General features: G+C 54.0%; 1 protein-coding gene across 1 annotated transcript in view; it reads right to left on the minus strand.

The window, feature by feature from the left end:
- Positions 1–18,278, minus strand: part of NRG2 (neuregulin 2) — a gene marked incomplete at its 5' end in the record, with an annotated part of 169,275 nt that overhangs the window by 150,549 nt on the left and 448 nt on the right. The gene's annotated exons all lie outside the window — the stretch shown is intronic.

Below are 18,278 nucleotides of genomic sequence, written 5' to 3' on the forward strand. Positions count from 1 at the left end.
CCCCCCCCCGCCCAGTCTCTAGCACCGATCATTTCTGTCTCCAGAGGAAGCCTCTGGCACAAACACACGGGCATACACACACTTACTTCCCCAAGGCCCCTGCTCCAAGAGAGGAGCATCCCAGGGCTGCCCCTGCATCATCTTACGCTGCAGCTTCCACTGCAGCATGATGCATCCCCAAGGCAGGTCCCAATGGGAACACAGATGTGGGGGATCGGAAAGGAAAGGAATAGCTGCATCTACCTGCAGCTCCCCCATAAAGCCTCAAGGCTGTTAGATCTTGCCCATGGCACTTTACCACCTTGTGTTGTGAATCAGGGATACCCATTGGTAACACTAGCCAGGGCTTTCCCTACTGCAGCAAATACAGCCCCAATGGGCTCCAGAATAAGCCCCCCCCCCCCGCCCCCGCACCAAGAACATGGGAAAACAATGCGATTGCAAACCATTGCCCACAAAAACAAAACAATTGAGCCTTTCCTTGTCACTCTTTTGGATGGAAACTGCAGAGGAAAGAAGCAGGGTCCAGTGGAAATCCAGAGCAAGGAACTTGAGGAAAGAAATTACCTCAGACTCTCCCCACTTCATGAGGCCAGTGGTGTATCATTGGTCCTGATTGAGACTGAGAGACCTGAACCTCCCCAGAAAGATCGATCTGAGGCCTAAATGACTTTAGAGTTCTGCCTGCTGCCTGACAAGGGGTTAACACGTTGAGTGCGCAGGGGCTGACCTTGTGCACAAGGTGAGGCAGGCCAGCAGGAGAGACTGGCATTCTTCTAAACTCTGGTTAACCTCCAATCCCTTTTCAACTCTGGAAAGAGTTGAAATTCATGAAATTCAGGACCCTGTCAGGAGGTAGCAAGAAGGGTACAAGCGATTCCTTAGCCACAGGGTTTGTAGCCCAGTCACCAGGACACCTTCCCTTTTCAGTGGCATGCACCCTGCACCCGTAGCTCTGAGGGAAGGGACGGGGCAGGGAAGGGCAGGAGTGGGACATGCTGGCAGACTACCAGTGGCTTTCATTCCCAGTGCAGCACCCCCCTGGAGAGGTCCCTAGAAAGCTGCTTCTTCACAAGTACAGACCGTTTCTCAAAAAGCATCCAATGTATTTTGCATTTCACCTCACAGCAGCTGGATAAAAGTGAGGAGGGAATCAGAAAGTAGTTGGACACGGGAATGAGTACATCCCTCTTGGCCTGTCAGTCTGGCACATAGGCACAAAATGGCTTCAGCATGGTCATGCAAAGGACATGCACTGGGGTTTGTCCCACTGCTGGGCTCCAGAGCCAGAGCCATAGGCAGACCCCTGTGTATGTGTGGTGGGCATCACTGCAAAGCAGTAGGGTGAGCAAGCCACAAGGTAACGGTGCTGCTGCTGAGCAGCCTGCCTGCTGGGGCATGGAAATGAGTCAGCTCCAGCCTCGACCCTCAAAGCCACTGTATGCATGGTGAATTCAGGCTTGGGGACCTTCCATCCTGCTGCACTCACAGAGCCCCATGGCACAGCGCTGGGGAGCATGCTGCCACAAAACCCTCTGACAGGCTGCTGGGATCTGCTCTCTCAGCCAGACCCTCCTTCAGGTGACAGCACCAACCCATGGAGCAAAGCCTAAGGTGAAAGCTCCAAGGTCTCACACTCTCCATGGCTTGGCCACTATGGATGCGTTTCCCCAGCCAGGCTCTCACAGGCACATACACTGCTGGAAGGACATAGCAACTTGGATGCAGTCCTCAACATACCCAAATCTGGGCTGAAGGTTCCCTGGGATGAACCAGGATGTGGGGAAGCATTCTGGGGTGACTGGCAGTGGGTTAGCAAGAAAGAAGCAGGACAGAGGACCTCGGACCACTCTTGCCTTTCGTCAGACTGTCAGAGAGGAGGGTGTTTTGCAGTTAGATGTAAACTGATGCTTTGACTCCCTTTTCTCACCATGCCAGCATGAGACTGGGGATCTCGCTGGGGCATTTGCTGTAATGACTTCAGCTCCAGCAGTTAAAGTTAGAGCTCACCTCAGCCATCTGTCTAATGCTTCTGTAATTTAGTCAGACAACTCATGGTAACTTTTAAGGACCTTGTGCCAGCGCATGTTGCTGCTCGCAGATCTCAGCAGCCACGACCGCTCCGCTGACAGGCGTCCCAGGCTCCCCGAAGCGTCTGTCGTCTTATTAGCAGAGCCTCCACTTGGGATTTATTTTCCATCCAGAATTTAAGCTGAATTTATGTATTAACTAAAGACTATTAGTGCCAAAAATAAGTGGAATGCCACTTGCTCAGCAACACAGGCCTTACGAGAGACCACGTGGCACAGCCAACCCACCCAATCGCAACCCCAGAGAGGCTTTTTATAGACACCCACGTCTGATGGAGTGCAAGTGATGCTTGGCTTTCTGCAAGCTTTGCTCTGCAAGGATCTGATTGCAGGGGGAGGGGAGGGAAATATCCCCGCATCCACAGGCAGGAAGCATGGTTGCCTCCTCTCTGCTGACTGCATAAGCAGCCAGGTGGAACTAGAAATGGTTTAGGAACAGGTATTGGCAGAGCTGCCTCATTTCCCTGCCATAAACACCTGCGCATGCAGCATGCAGCTTCTGACACACAGCACACATGCTGCTGAGTATCTCAGTGCAGTATCTCAACGTCAAGGGTCCTCCACTTCCCTCTGAGCAAGACTGCTCGAGGGAGAAAAAAGGTCATGCAACATTGTACAGTTCTAGCTGATGGTGGCTTCTCTGTTTCCTAGGTTGTCCCCAGGGTATTTTTTCCTTTGAGTACACCCGCCCCACCCCAGCACCAAGCTGGCTCAGCTACTAGGATAGTGACACTGATGTGACTCTGAAGGCTCCTCCAAGGACTCTGACTGATCTCCACAGTGAGGGATGCAAAGCCACAGCAGCAGCCACAGTGCTACTGCTGCCAGCAGCCCCAGAAAGCCCACACTGCACAAGCTGAGGCACAGAAGGGTCAGTGGCAGGCGGAGGGCAGCCCTCACGTACCAAGACAACCATAGCCGCCCTCTTGGCATGGCCTCTTCTCTTCCACTGCTCCCTGTCCTACTCCCCTCCGAACCAGCCATCTTGCAACCTTTGCCAAGCCAGACAAAGGTGCAGAGTGTGAGACAGGCAGAAGCCAGCGTGGGTTTGCTGGTCTGGTAGCCTCTGCAGCACACCTGGTATCCTGGGCTGAAGAGGGGCAGCTTTGGCTGCGATGCGGCATGGGGCAGCACACAGACAACATGGCCCATGGCTTGGGCCAAAGGAGCATCTGGGAAAACAGGTCACAGCGTCACAGCAGAGGTCAGCAGGGCTGGGGCAGGCACAGCTTGTCTGCTCAAACCTTTTTGATCCAGCAGCTGGATCAGAAGCCCCAGGCAGGCTGCTGGACTCCACTCTCCTCCTTGCCCCAGGACATGGTGTGCTGGCAGAAGCATCACTGTGCTCGCAGTCCCACCACAAGTAGGATGCTTACTCCCCAAGCTGCAAGGCAGAAAAGCAAAAAGTCCGCCCAACAGCCTTCCTGACAGCCATTCTCTGCTGCCTAGGTCCTGTCATTTCTGCGTCACTGATCTGCGTGGGAAGACAGAGGAGGGAGAGCAGGCAATGGCATCTGAGAAGCAGAGAACGGGCAGGTCTGCAAACAACAACAAGACCAGCACCAGGTCTCACTTTGCAGAGAGTTTATGAGATAGAATCCAGTCTGGCAAAGATGGCAAAGAGCTGCTCTTCATGCTATCCTGGCTCCCACTTTGCCCAAGAGACAGCTTGGGCAGAGCTCAGCCTACTGCAACTGCAGCCCCAACTTCTCCAGGTACAGCACCCAGTCATGCTGCTCCCAGTGGTTTCCAACCTCCAGCCCTGCTCTCTGCAGCCTGGCCCCCCTGCTGCACGTTCACTTGAGAAAGACTTAAAACAAAAGCATCTTCAGGTATTTATATGCACTGATAAGGCTCCCCCTAAGCCTTCTTTTCTCCAGGCTGAACAGTCCCAGCTCTCTCAGCCTTTCCTCATGAGAGATAGTCCAGTCCCTTCACCATCTCTGTGGCTCTCACTGGACTCTCTCCAGTATGTCCAGGTCTCTCTTGTACTGGGAAACCCAGCACTGGACATAGTACTCCAGATGTGGCCTCACCAGTGCTGAGTAGAGGAGAAGGATCACATCCCTTGACCTGCTGGCAATACTTTGCCTAATGCAGACTAGGATACCACTGGCCTTCGCTGCCTCAGGGGCACATTGCTGGCTCATGGTGAACTTGGTGCCCACAAGGGCCCCCAGGGCCTTTTCTGCCAAGCTGCTTTCCAGCTGGTTGGTCCCAGCCTAGGGTTGTTCCTCCCCAAGTGCAGGACTTTGCACTTCTCCTTGTTGAACTTCAGGAGGTTCCTGTTAGCTCATTTCTCCAGCCTTACAAGGTCTCTCTGGATGGCAGCATGACCCTCTGGCATATGCACCACTAATCCCAGTTTGGTATCAGCTGCAAACTTGCTGAGGGTACACTCTGCCCCATCATCCAGATCATTAACGAAGTTGTTAAACAGGACTGGCCCCAGTATTGACCCCTGGGGAACACCCTTAGGTACCGCCCTCCAACTAGACTGTGTGCCACTGATCTCCCATTCAGCCAGTTTTCAATCCACCACACTGACTGCTCACCCAGCCCATACATCAACAGCTTGTCTATGAGTATCTTGTGGGACACAGTGTCAAAGGCCTTCCTGAAGTCCAGGCAGACAATGTCCACTGCTCTCCCCTCATCTCCCAAGCCAGTCATTGCATTATAGAAGGTGATCAGGTTGGACACAGTGGTCTTCCTCTAGGCAGTCTAAGACTTTTGTGACTTTTCACCTCAAAAATCACACGACTTCCTACAAAAATGCCTGTGTCTCACCAGCAAACTCCTGCATGAGGGAGACCTAGAAGGGGTGCTAAGAGTCTTTCCCAGCAGGCAGGTCCAACCTGCGTGTCCTGCGTATTTAGTGACACCAGACAACTTCATATTCCCACTTCTCATCCAAATACTGAATTTCCAGGAAATTTCCTCAAAAAATAAGTCTAAATGGAAAAAAAAGGTCATTGAAACACCTTCAAGTTTTCAAACAGGGTGCAGCCTCAGAGAACACTGCAGAAAAAGGAACCAAAGCCATCATTAAAAACATGTTAGGGTTTTCTTAGCTCAACCACAATTATTGCTCTGAAAGCTGAGGATGTACGATAGAGAAGAGTATGTGTGGGAGGGAGGAGCAGAGAAGGGGGAAAAGAGAAAGACAACAGCAGCATGGAAGGAAATTCAACAGTGCCAAGTGAAAGCCCCTGTGACAAGCAGAATTTATTTCCTTGCAGAAGGGTTTCCCATGTCACCCGTTACACAGAGAAGGAGAAAAAACCATTATTTTGAAGAACATCGGCCATGAAAGTAAGACTTCAAAGGGGGGGGGGCTCCCTCAGATGCTGCAGCCAAGAGCTTACCCCCATGTATGCCATTCCCCCACCCTCCAAGAAAAGAATAGTTTAGCCCAGCATAAAAGTGCTCCACATAAAATTCTATTAGCCTCACTTGCTGGGAGGGGTGTGTGTCTGTTACAGCAAAGATCTCCAAACCTCCAAGCCCCACTGCTGGGCATGTTTCTGCCCCAGGGACATGGATGTGTTTTCCACAGGCTCCATGCTCACCTCCTTCCCACCAATCTGATAACTCTCCTGGGAATTTCATTTGCGTGGCAGGTTGCCGACCTTAGTTTTTAATAAGAGGAGCCCAGCGCATGGTCTCCCACACAGGCAATGCCCATCACCATGACCACTCTTCCCTCCTCAAATCTGGCTGCCGGTGTGCAGCATCTGAGAACCTGTGCCATGGCACAAGGTTTCACCTCTGGCAACAGCAGGCAGCAGAGCTGGCAGGAGCCACAGCCTGATGGGGCATCGCTGACCCCCCTCCTCACACCCCCAGCCCAAAGGAGACAGAGACAACAGGTCTGCTACCAGCTTTGACTGCACTGCTGGGATCTCTGGAAAGGCCCCTAGACCAGCTTGTTTAAGAAACACTCAGGTGAGACAACTTGGACTCTGCAGCCTCTTTGGGCCAGAATCAGAGGCTTGGCAGAGCTTGTCTGTGCTGTGCTTCAGGTCAGATTTAACCTGGCACCCCACGGGCCCAGGAGGTGGAGAGCCAAGGACTTTATTGCCTACCCAGAGGAGGAAAGGGCTAGTGCTGCTCTCCTGGCTCTGGGACACAGCCTGACTACCGGGCAAGTGCAAGGGGTGGGAAATTCCCTGAAGGCAGAATGATGGGAAAGGGCACTGAATTACAAAAGAGATGATGGGAAAGGAAACTCTGCAACTCGTCCCTTCTCAGCAGGTTCACATGATGCTTTCAGTAAATCTTGTGCAACATAAGGAAACATCCCAGATGGAGATCAGCCCTATCCACAAAGCCTCAGTATCCCTCATCCCAGACACGAGCCCTGCAGGGATCTGTGCAGGGGCAGGGACTAAGCGACGTCTCTCAGAGCCCGACCTACACCAGAGCACGCACAGCCACACATCTCCCAGTGTGTCAAGGGCAAAGGACAGAACAAGACCCCTCTCACTAGCTGCAGAGCTGCCCAGCACTGTGACCCAAGGAGCCACCTCCAGCCCCAGGAGCTCTCGCTGGCAAAGGTGGCCCAGAGCTCAGCACCAGCATGCTCGCACCCCGTGCAGCCGGCCAACACCCAACATGGGCAACAGGCAGCTGCGGTCCTGCAGCTGCCCAGGGCTGCCTTGGCACCAGCCGCTGCAGGAAAACCATAGCCACTCTTCCAGCAGGAAGGTTTCAAAAGGTCACAGTTTCCTAATGGCACCTTCCAGTGTGCCTATCTGCCCTTCTGAAGCCAGAACTCTCTCCGTGTACTTATGATTTGGGAGTTACCAGCTCCTCTCCTGGATGTTTTAACACCTAAATATGAGGTTTGGTGGTCTCATCAGCCAGTTTCAGAGTTCACCACGGAAAGGCATTTTCTATCCTTGCTCAAAGAACCATCCGGAGCCTCCTTCCTGCAATGGCCATAGTTTTATTCACAATTACCAGTCTGATTACAGAAAGGCATGCACTTTCTTGGCAAATTCAGCTGTTTTTTCTACAGGTGTATTAACACTGTGGGCAGGATTTCCTCCACTTCCTTGCACCTGCGCTGTCCTGCTGTGACAGCTCTGGTCTCTGTGCTGCTGCTCTGATGACATGCAGCAGAAGGCGATTCAGCCTGCAGTGCTTGGGAAGGAAGGAGAGGCCTGAAACTGTCTGCAACCTGAGGCAGGAGGACTCCCAGATTAGCTGTCTCAGCACAGGCGGAGAGTGCAGTTGTCTTTCCTCTCACCAGGAAGAGTCTGCAGAAGTAAACAAGCACACAAACCCCTGCCTGTCTGGGTTTGGATCACCTCCCAGTAACATTTACTGACACATAGCATCCCAGAGGGCTGGGGAATAGGCCCTGATGGCAACTCTCAGGGTCATTTCAAGCCACAAAAGACAACCCTAATCTCTCAGCTCCATGCAGCAGCTACAGATTTGCAGAAGTTTGCAAGCATCAGCAGACCAGCCACTCAGCCTGCCTCACCCGAGCATCCTTCTATCACAGCGTGTACCACAAAGCTGCTCAGCCTTGTAACAGCTTGGGAAATCCTCTCTCCACACCATCATGCAGCATCAAGTGCCCTCGGGGATCCATGCTCACCGCCAGCACTCCCAGCTAGTTCTGAGCACCAGAAAAACAGCCTGAATGCCAGAAGCCTGCATGTCACCACGCAATGGACTGACAGAAATTGTCTCTTCACACGTCACAGCTCCCCCACACAGACAGAGCATGCCGCTGCAGATCAGAGGCAGGTTTGGGGACCTCAAGTTTATGTCTTTGTGGATCTAACACCTTTGCTGTGAGCTGAGCTTGGCTGGGAAATGTTCGGAGCTAGATGGCCACCCAAGGAGAGTCAACACGCTGCTGGCTGGTACCAGGCAGGTCCCTTGCAGACCCATTCCAGGAACAAGCCAGGGCTCCTCCACCCCCAAACACCCACTCAGATCCTCCCAGCTGCACAGAGTACCACTGCAGGCTCTGCCTCCTTTCTGGCAGGGTCTGCCACCTCCAGGAAGGACAAGTTGGCAGCAGAGACAGCCCTGCACCCTGGGGGATGGACTGCTCTGAGGTCCACCAGTGAAAGGCACTGCAGGGGGGACAGGATTTCATCACCATTTCTGCTGATTACCAGCACTGATACTGGCTGATATGAGCCCAGCACACTACCAGGTTTTGCCTGCTCCCTAGCAGAGCATGCAAAGCAGCATCCTTCCTGCTTGCCAGGCGGGGAATAATGGTGTGGGGATGCTAAGCAGCTTTCCTATGATCAGTGGCACAGATGGGAACTGAACCAAATCTCCAAGCACAGCCCCCTTGCCTGCATCAGTTCCCTCCAGAGCGTGAAGCCACACAAACACACCTCTCTGCAGTGCGTGCACCCAGCACAACTGCACAGACACAGAGCTGAGACGAACCCATACAGCTGGCTTTCTGTGCTACACCCCACACACAGAATGTCTGTACACTAGAAATGGGCTCAATACTCCACAAAGCTCCTTCTCTGGAGCATGGTCCAGGCGATGGAGATCAGGCTCCATGGAGGAATTACTGATCAATAAATGGAGAAACATGACACTGCCTCCCTGCAGAGCACACCAAAACCACAACACTGCTTCAGCCCCATACCGTGCCTCTCCCCACTGTAGCCCACCCCTTCTGGCAGCAAGGCATTTGGGAAAATGCAGAATCAGCAGCTGCACCCCAACCATGCTGTAGACACAGGCATGGCCTCTGGAAGCCTGTGTGATTCTTCTTCCCTGTGGCCCAGCAGCACCCTGCAGTGAGGCACTGTGTGAAAAAGGACCTTCTTTGGATGACCCCATGCCTGCTGCTTCCCATCACCCTCATGCTTGTAGGTATAGAAGAATTCCTAATTTCCATCCACACCATCCTGCATCTACCACTATGTCCTACCCAGTGCCCAAAAACCTCAGCCTTTCCCAGCATCTCACCTGCATCTGACCTTCCCAAACCCACCAGAACACCTTGCACCCTCTAGGTTTTCTCCTCCTTGCCTGTAAGCCCATTTGGGCTCTAGGGCACCGTCAGGTCTGGGACTCCTACAGCATTTGCCATGGCCTGCAGTTGTTGTTGTACCTGAATGTCCAAGAAACAACAACAGTCATCCTACAGTCCCAGCCTCTTGTGTCCCCCATGCCAGTAAGACCAGCTAAAATCACCAACCTAGGAAGAAAGTGTGCCAGAGAAGGGTGATCTCTCTGTACCACAGACCTCCACCCCAGCTGCATCCCCATTTGCTGACATCAAGGCATCTTTCTGTGAGTGTTCAAGATCAGGGCAGCATTGGGGTGGTAGGACACTCATTTGATGTCTGTCCCATCTGCTTGGGGCCCAGCAGCACTGCCAGAGGCCGGACAAGCAGGGCTGGGTGTGTGGATGCCGGAATGGGGACTGCCTCCTCCTGCCATGTATATGGACCGTGCCGAGCCAAGCCAGGAGCCGCAGGAGGGACCTGGCAGGGAAACTCCTCCAGCTCCTTCTTGCTGCCTCAGCTCTGCAGATCTGGGGACGTGTCTGTGGGACTCAGGCTCTCCAGCACTATAAGAAAGGGTCTCCAGGTCACCTCAAAGCCAGCAGGTAGCACCACCCTGCGACGCCAGGTCCCCCCCGGACAGGAATCTCCGCTTCGTTCCAGCACAGGACATAAATGTGCAGCTGCCCGAGCAGGCAGCATGTGTCCCACGGCCCTATGAGAAGTGGCCCTGATGTTCCCTAGGTTACACCAGCATCACCAGGCAGCTCCCGACGGAGCTCAGGGCCAGCAGCACAAGAGACGACCTGGCAGCCAGGATGGGAAGACAGCTCCTTCTCCTACCAGGGACACAGGGAGAAGGCAGCTGAGACCCTGCATGGCAGTGGATTGTCCCAGGGACGCTGGTGACTTCAGCTGGACTCCCAGTAGCAACTGTCAGCCTGGCTTGAGGCTGAAAGCAGCCTAGGGGAGACTCACCCACTCAGGTCCCCACTCCTCCTCTCCTCTGCACCAAGCCACACAGAAGGGCAGCTGAGGAAGACCAGAGGGGTGGAGGTGGGAAGGAGGGAACACCCAGAGCAGCAGGTCCAGACAAGAGCCAGAGGCACCTGTTCCCATCATTGCTGTTACTACCATCCCGTGGACCCATGGGGATGATCCAACCACCAAGCGAGGCATCCTGACAGCCCACTCATACTCCTTGTCATACTTGCAGGACTAATGAATGTATTGCTAATTGTCCTACACACACCCACACACCCTTGCAAGCTGGGAAAGGTCACATTACATTGGTAGAGGCTGACAGTTAGAGGCCATGCCTGATCCCGACCTCACCTTGGCTTGACCCAAGTGCAGCCCACCTTGAAGAGCTAAAGCTGACAGTGCACCAGCAGGGAGCCAGGGTCCGATGGGGACAGGCTCTGGTGAGTGCAGCAACCAGGGCTGGTGCATTGCTGCCAACTTTGAGACAGCCCAGAAAGCAGAGCTAATTCCAGTCCCCACCCTCCTGCCAAGCCATCTGCCTGCCCCGAGACCACCAAGAGGATCCTGAACAGCATTTCATTACTGAGCCATTACGAAAAGTGGATGAGCAGTGATTGATTATAATGAATGCAAATACCTGCCTCCCGACCCCAAATTGGCAGGACCTGACTAGCTGTCCCACTAAGTAGTACAGCATGTCCTTCCACAGGCTCTGCAAAGCCCTCCCATCCTCCTCAGCATTTCCACAAGCCATCAGGCACAGGACTGCCCATCCAGAACTGCCCTAGAAAACCATCACGTCCAAGATCTGCTCTGCATCAGCCCTGGGGCCCTGCTCCCACCCGCAGATGCCACAGGCTCATTTCCAGCACCCGAACCCATTGGGAAGGCTTTCCCAGAATCCTCACCTTCATCAAGAGGGCAAAGGACAGTCCCCCTCACACCATGACAGGCTGAGAGTGGGGGTCAGCAGGGTGGGAGCTGGGTGCTCTGTCACAAGTATGACACGTCCCCACTCATCAAGTGCATGTGTCCCATCCCAGAGAGATGCTGTGCCCAGAGACGACAGCAGCCAGCTCTCCTCCAGGAGGCCATCAACTATGAGGCATTCCTGCAAACTTAGGACATGCACTCCACCCTGGAAGGATGAACTCAGTTGCCCTCCATAGGCCAGCAAACAGTGACAGGAATACAGGAAAGGATGGCACTATCCTGCTGCAGACAATGGGGCATGAGGCAGATGGGGCAACCAGTGAGAACCACTGCAGCCACAAACCCCAGCCAAGAGACCTTAAAGGACTGCCCTGGCCAGAGAGAGATGCTGTGAGAAGCAGCACCTTGTCCCTGGATACATCAGACAACAGAGTGGGAACGGACCCAAGCACCTATCTGGTGCCTTGCCTGCCTGCAAGGAGGTCAGCCGTACCAGGGTCATTCCCGATGGGTGTCTGCCCAACCTGCTCTGCTGATAGCTCTCACCCAGCTCCAGATCAGGCTACCAGGGACAAGGGGATAACTCCTTTCAGAGGGGCACATACCTCTGGTTTGCTGTTCCCACAGCCTCATCAGGACTGTTGCCATCTTCTGGCCTCTTTTCTGCGCACGACTTCTTCCCATCAGCCCACCCAGCTCTATCCTCAAGGTGCCACATCAGCTGAGGCCATGCTCAGCCCATGCTACCACCATGAGGCCCAACCCAGTTCCAACCCTTGATTCATACTGGGGAGCACTTCTAGGAGGTCACCGTGGTCATAGTTTGGACTGCAGAGATACCTTAAGAGAGCGATTGCTTGGGGTAAGACCCCGAGACAGGAAAGACAAGAAGACCAGAGAGGATTCCCTGACACAGGTAATCAGCCAGCAATGCCAAGACATGACTACAAGCTCAGCAAGAGTTGGCTGACCCTAACATGCAGAGACAAGAAATCCCCACTCAGCTGAACACCAGTGCCCTGGGTCCCCAAGGCAGCATCTCCTGTCCCTCTCCAACCCACTGAATCTCTTATTTTCTCATTTCCTTTTTCTTCCCTAATATGAACTCTCCCCCTTCCCTGAACAGCTTCAGTGCCGTCTGCTGCGACTTCCATACAAAACTTCTCCCCAAATCCTCCAAGCACAGAGGTGATCCTCCCCCACCCGACCACATCCTAGGTTTCCCTGCCTGGAGTTATACAAATTGTTTTCATTCAAGCTGCAAATCACCTGCTCCCCTCTAGTACCCCATGTTCTGGGGAACCTCATGTTTTCCTCCTCCAGACCGGTCACCCTCTTATCCACGACAGAGCTGGACCATGGGAATTAAATGAAAGCAGTTTTCACTGACCCTTCTGGCCAAGCTTTGCAGTACACAGCCCAGCACCAAGCTGCAGCAGGCAAGCACTGGGAGCATGGTCATTCAGCAGAGAAAGAGCAGCACAGTGATTCATCTTCCTTTTGATCTTTAGCCTACCCTTGCAGGCTCAATACTCTGTCCCCAAAATTTCTGGCAGTTAGCAGACCTCTCCACCTCCCCCCAGACCTGAGAAAGCAAGTGCTGAGAGGTGCTGGCACCCCTTAGGGGTTCAACTGCTGCACACCCAATTCAGTAGGCGAGCAGATGCCTGGCTGCCAAAGTTGCCAGGGAGATGAGCTTCCTCCGGAGCCTCCCCTCGCCGCAAACGTCCGCCCGAGCTCCTGCCGAGGACCGGCATCCTCCACCATCTGCACCGGACAGAGCATCACACAGCGCAGAGAACACCTCACGGAGGAGTAGCGCAGAGAACACCTCACCAAGGAGCGGGGCAGAGTCTTCTCATTCAAACGGCACCCTTTGGACACAAAAGAGTGGTCCAGCCCTTTGGGAGGGTGCGTGCTCGCATCCTGGCAGCCTCCTCTGATCAGCAGTAAGAGCAGAGAGAGAGGCAGGATTTACTGACATCTTTGCTACACCCAGGCCAGCTCCCTGCCAGCGCGACCAGCACTGACCACGCTGCTGCACCCAGCACCGCGCAGGCACAAGAGGTCCGACAGAAGCTGCCGGACAGCCCCAGCGCCTCCCAGCTCAGTGGAAGCACTTTATCGCTTCCCAGCACTTGATCGCTCAGGCTCCTCTGCAGTGAGAATTTCTGAGCCGGCCAGAGTCGCCCACAGTGCTCTCAGCCTCGCAGACCTGCTGCCCACCATGGATCGATCTCCTGTAGCTCCTCCTGGCCAAGCATGACACTCACCTCTGCCCTTCTCACTGCGTCCGCACCCTTGCCTGCCAAAGGCCAGCACAGCTCGCTGAGGGAAGCCTACGCGCTGTTCCAGGGCAGCACAGTTCTCCTCTACGCTCAGTGGTGTCACTTAGTGACTCAGGAGGGGAAACGGAGACAAGGCACACTCCAGCACCAGCATCCAAAGCCCTAAACCTGGCAAAGCAGCAGCCACTCCTCGCAGGAGCCATGCCATGCTGCTCACAGGAACTGGGAACCCCTTCTGATCCTGGGGAGAGGCACCCTCACCCCAGCAGTACAGTACCAAAACTGATCCCTTGGAGGTCTTCACAGTAGATTTTGGGGTGTGCCAAACGCTTTAAGGCTCAAGGCCCTGGTGACCATGGCACATTTTGCCTTACGCTGCCCAAATCAAGAGGGGAGCTCAGCTGCAGCAGAACATGGCTCCCTTTTTGCTTGATGATGGACTTTATTGCCTCTGTGCTCCCAAGCATGCACCAGTTTCTGATCCAGGTCCAAACCCAAGTCAAGGTGTTGCCTGTGATTTAGAAAGGGCGTTATGCTTCAGGGCCCATATCTAAGGGTTATTAGTTAGCAGAGCACAAAGACAGCCACCAAGCAGCAGCTGGTGTCCCAGGGCTGTGCATGGAGAGGCCCTAGATATAGAAACCAGCACTGCTGGGATCACGCAGGAGCCTTTTTAGTCTCCTCTTACTCATAGAGATCCTTGGGCAGATGCTTTATTTAGTCAAGCATTTCTGAAAGGGACACTGAGAAATTAGCCAGGCTTTGCTCCACGCATGGCACGTGCCTGGGAGTGGACAACCTCCGTTGTTCCAGGTACAGCTAAAGTCACTTGGACCTGCAGCACCGGCCGAGAAAAGTTGCAGCTGCCAGTTCCCCGTCACGGCTGGCTCAGCTGGGAGACGAGGAGCTGACCTGGCCGTGGGGACCCAGCTACCCCAGCTCCACTCCCAGGTCAAATCCTGCGTGCCAGCTAACCAGGAGCAGAGAACACCCAGAAATGTGCCGCCCTTGCAAGGGGTAAAAGCTTTCTACAGCAAAGTGACCGTTCCCCATCTGCAGAAACTCAAGGCAAGAAGGAAGCAAGTTTTCACTCTTCTGCGAACCTAAGGAAGTGTGATTTTCTGAAGGTGGTGAGAAATAGTTTCAGACAGCTCTAATAAGCAGGGTGGCGCGTGAGAAAATCCAGCTTTGCTGCTCCCTGCTCCACAGCTGTCCTGGGATGAAGGGAGAGCATCGGCATCGGTGGCTGGAGCCCACCTGCACCCTCCCCCTGTGCCTGCCTGGCTTGGAGCTAGCCCAAAGATTTGCAGGATAACAGAGAGGGCTATTTTTGCATGAGCTGCTGGTCCAAAGCTGCCAGCGCTATTTCAGGCAGCAACACCTACACTGTAATACAGAGGGCTGTATTTTCCCGCGGGCACTTCAAAATCAGGCCTCCCTCCTCTCCTCGCAGGCCAGCTGTAACCAACCTGGCTCCCAGAATCAACAGATAAACAGCTCCCAGCATCGTGTGGCCACCGAGTCCAATGTTCCTGATTCCCATCAAGATCAAGGTGCCTTCTGACTGGCAAAAAAGAAAAACACCTCATCTCACAAGAAGTACCTGCTGCAACAACAGGTCCTCTGCCTGCAAATCCTCCTGGGGATCTGCCATCACCAGATTACTTATTGCCCAGACTAAGCTAGCTAATCCTACAGGCAAGTCGCATACTTCGTCCTGGAACTCTGCAGCATTTTCGGTGGGGTGCTCCAGGAGATGTACAAGCTCTAATTAAAGCTACTTTGCAACTCCCTGCATATGGAGGCAGGAAGATATTTGTTCCTCTGTGAAAGCAGAAATCAGAGCCCAGACAGGTTAAATCCCCACCAGCAAGAGCCTCTCCTGTATGCAAAATACCTGCAAATATATCTTTCTCACAGGAAGCATGGACTCATATAGAGTGGAAAGCAGATGATGACAGGAGTGACCCTTAAAGACCAGGAGGGTCAGGATCACAACCCCTTTCTGGACTCAGATCAGGAGTGGTTTCAGCAGGGATACCATGCCACACAGCCACCCCACCAGTGAGAGCCAGCGCCGCATCTTGCACCTACTTCTTCCTCCTTCATCTGTGCATGTAGGCACAAAGGAGATAAGAGACCACCCAAAATTAAGGAGCTAAAAGATGTAAAGAAAAGAGACAGGAGGACAAGCAATAACAGGAATCATTATATAACAGTATGAAGAAAACAGTAATACTCCTAGTGCAGAAGAGGTTTTAAGATGGGCAAGTGGGTGGTGAGACCCGCAGGATCCTGGGCCCAGGGACCAGCTGCTCCCTGTGTGCCAGGGGATGCAAATCCATGGCTGGGAGGAGATGCAGAAGCTGCAAACCTCTGGGGTTTGCAGGTAGGGAAGTTCCAGCCTCCAGAGCCTGCCCAGCAGTGGGATGGCCAAAGTGAGAATCCCTCTCCCTGGACCTCAGCATGGTGGGGACAGATGTGAAACAGTCCAGGCGAGCCCCCGCACATGCCAACTGCACAGACTGGTTTTCCTGTTCTGCCTCCCGCACCCCATCTACCCTTCCCTCTCCTCCAGCCTTCCTGGCTCTGCCTGGCGAGGGTCTGGGTCCTGTGCAGAGCCTCACCACCCACTTTCTCCCCTCCCAGTGAGCTCTGCAAACAGCAGAGACTGTTCCTTGGAGAGAGACACAGATGCTCCAACCGCAGGCCTAATCCTGCAACGTATCCTGGACCTCGGTGACCAGCGAGAGCAGAGGACACACAGCACCTTAGCCTGTGAGAAGGGGATGATTCACTAGAAAACAGACCCAGGCATGGAGCCAGAGCAGGGAGAAGATGGTCCTGTGAGGCCTCCATCTTTGAGAGGGGGGGGATTGGAGTGATCAGAGCCATGAGGTCCCCCTCCACCCACTCCGAAGTGGCCCCACTGCCTGTCCCCCTGGCTCCATAATACCCCTCACGAGGCTGCAGCCCGGCTGTCCCTCAGCGCGCACGTTGTGCCTGGACACTTCACCCCCTGCCAACTCTGGCGTCGTCCACAGCCCCCGCCTGCAGCAAGAACAGGAAATAGCCCCGCACCCCTCTGGTTCTCCCCTCCCAGCAGAAACCAAGGCGCAAGAAGGCAGATCGTGGCCTGGTTTCCCAGTCCACGCACCTTTCCTGCAGCTAGGGTGCTACGAATCGGAAGATGCTGCCAGGAATGTCACCTTCAGAAATAACCTCCTAGCCGAACCGAGAACATGAAGTGCTTGGGGAACCACAAGTTCAGAAGGCTGAGGCTCCTGTTTAATCTTCATCACTGAACCAAACCACAGTTGTGACAGTTCCCAAGCACCAGCTTTTATTTTTCTTTTGTAATCTGCCGTAAAGCTCTGCTGAGACAACGCTCCCGACAACCTGCAGAGTCCCTTAGCCAGGGATCCTGTTCAGACCATCAAAAATACAGAAACAAAAGCATCAGCTCCAAGAAGGTGTCACGGGCAAAATGACATCCCTTAACTTATTGTTACATCAGCCTACGCGTTAACACTTTGGGCCTGATCCAGGAAGCAATGGAGCAGCCTCCGTTCCTCTTAAAGTCATACCCTGCTGCTCAGAGATGCGCAAGTTTGGAAGAATCCTTCTTGCTTTAAAAAAAAATAAAAGCTACGTACCTTTTGCTGTGCTTTCACCTGATGATGAGACCACAGTCCCGAGAAATTCCGCCATTTACCTTCCTTTTAACTCTGCAACAGCTATTTCACTAAAACCTCTATGTCCACGATGGCCCACATACAGATGCACAGGAAATTAGTGTCTCCCAAATTAGTTTTCTCGTATGCAGCCCTAGCCCATTTTCCTCAACAACATATTACGATCCGCAAGGTTCCACCTTTCTCCCAGGAAACGCAATCTTCTAAATATATCTTTTGGATAACTAAAAAAAGAGACAGGTCTGGCTTTCAAAATCTGGGGTCAGCAATCCCAAATAGCAAAGTGTTTGCCCCAGAAACACCTAGTTAATAATGCAACAACAACAACAACAACAAAGCAGCACACGTATGTTCATTACAGAGCTAAGTTTAACTTGACACGGCACCTTGCTTTTAATGAGGCAAAAGGCCGATTAACCTGATGAGGAAGTACAGCATGCTGTCATTGAGTGGGGGACCTGGATTCCCTGGAGATAGGCCCTGTACATCCTTGGAACCCACCAAACATGAGAGCTTCAAATCCATTCCTGATGGCACGGCGCAGCGCTCAGAGCTCTCCGTGTTAACACCGGCCTTCTCCGGATTTTGTGACATGGTATCTGAACATTCGAGCTGGATGAAGGGCCAGCCTCGCATTTTTGTAAGCTCGGATCCTAACCCGGGGAAAATGCAGTCATTGTCTTCGCCCCGTCCCCCGCTGCCCAGCCCACCGCAGGCATTCGCCCTGCCGGAGGACAGCAAGGAAAATCCAGGCACAAAAGGAGTAACGCTCCGGCAGGCGCTTCCCCGTTCAAGTCATTTCATAACCGCGTTTACAAAGGTGGTGGAGGATCAGCACACAGCACGCACGGAGAACAGCGCGAGTGCGTTGACGGGAGACATCTAGATGCGCTGAACGAACAAAAGAACGCCAACTTCACAACGTGAGGCCGGTATTTTGAGGGAGGCGAAACTTCCCCGCACTTAGGGCACACCTGGAGAGCCACCATCTGCCCCAGGCCCCGCAGCCCCCGGGAAGGAGCCCCTCTCCCCATCAGTAAACACGCCCGGGGAAGGGAACGCATCGGGCAGTGCCAGCGCGCACAGAGTTAACGGAGCCGCCGCCGCATGCCGGTAGCGGCTCTCCCAGCCGGGGGCTGCCTGCCACCACCGAGGCGAACCGAGGGAAACGGTGCCCGGGGGGGGGGGGGGGGGGGGGGGCTCTGGAAAAGCGCCGAGACCGAGGGCTCCAGCGCGCTGCCGCCGGAAAGCCGGCGGCCCCGGGCGCAGCGGCAGCCGGGCTGC

The sequence above is a fragment of the Haliaeetus leucocephalus genome, unplaced genomic scaffold, assembly GCF_000737465.1.
Source record: "Haliaeetus leucocephalus isolate CR32 unplaced genomic scaffold, Haliaeetus_leucocephalus-4.0 Scaffold199, whole genome shotgun sequence".
NCBI classification, from domain to species: domain Eukaryota; kingdom Metazoa; phylum Chordata; class Aves; order Accipitriformes; family Accipitridae; genus Haliaeetus; species Haliaeetus leucocephalus.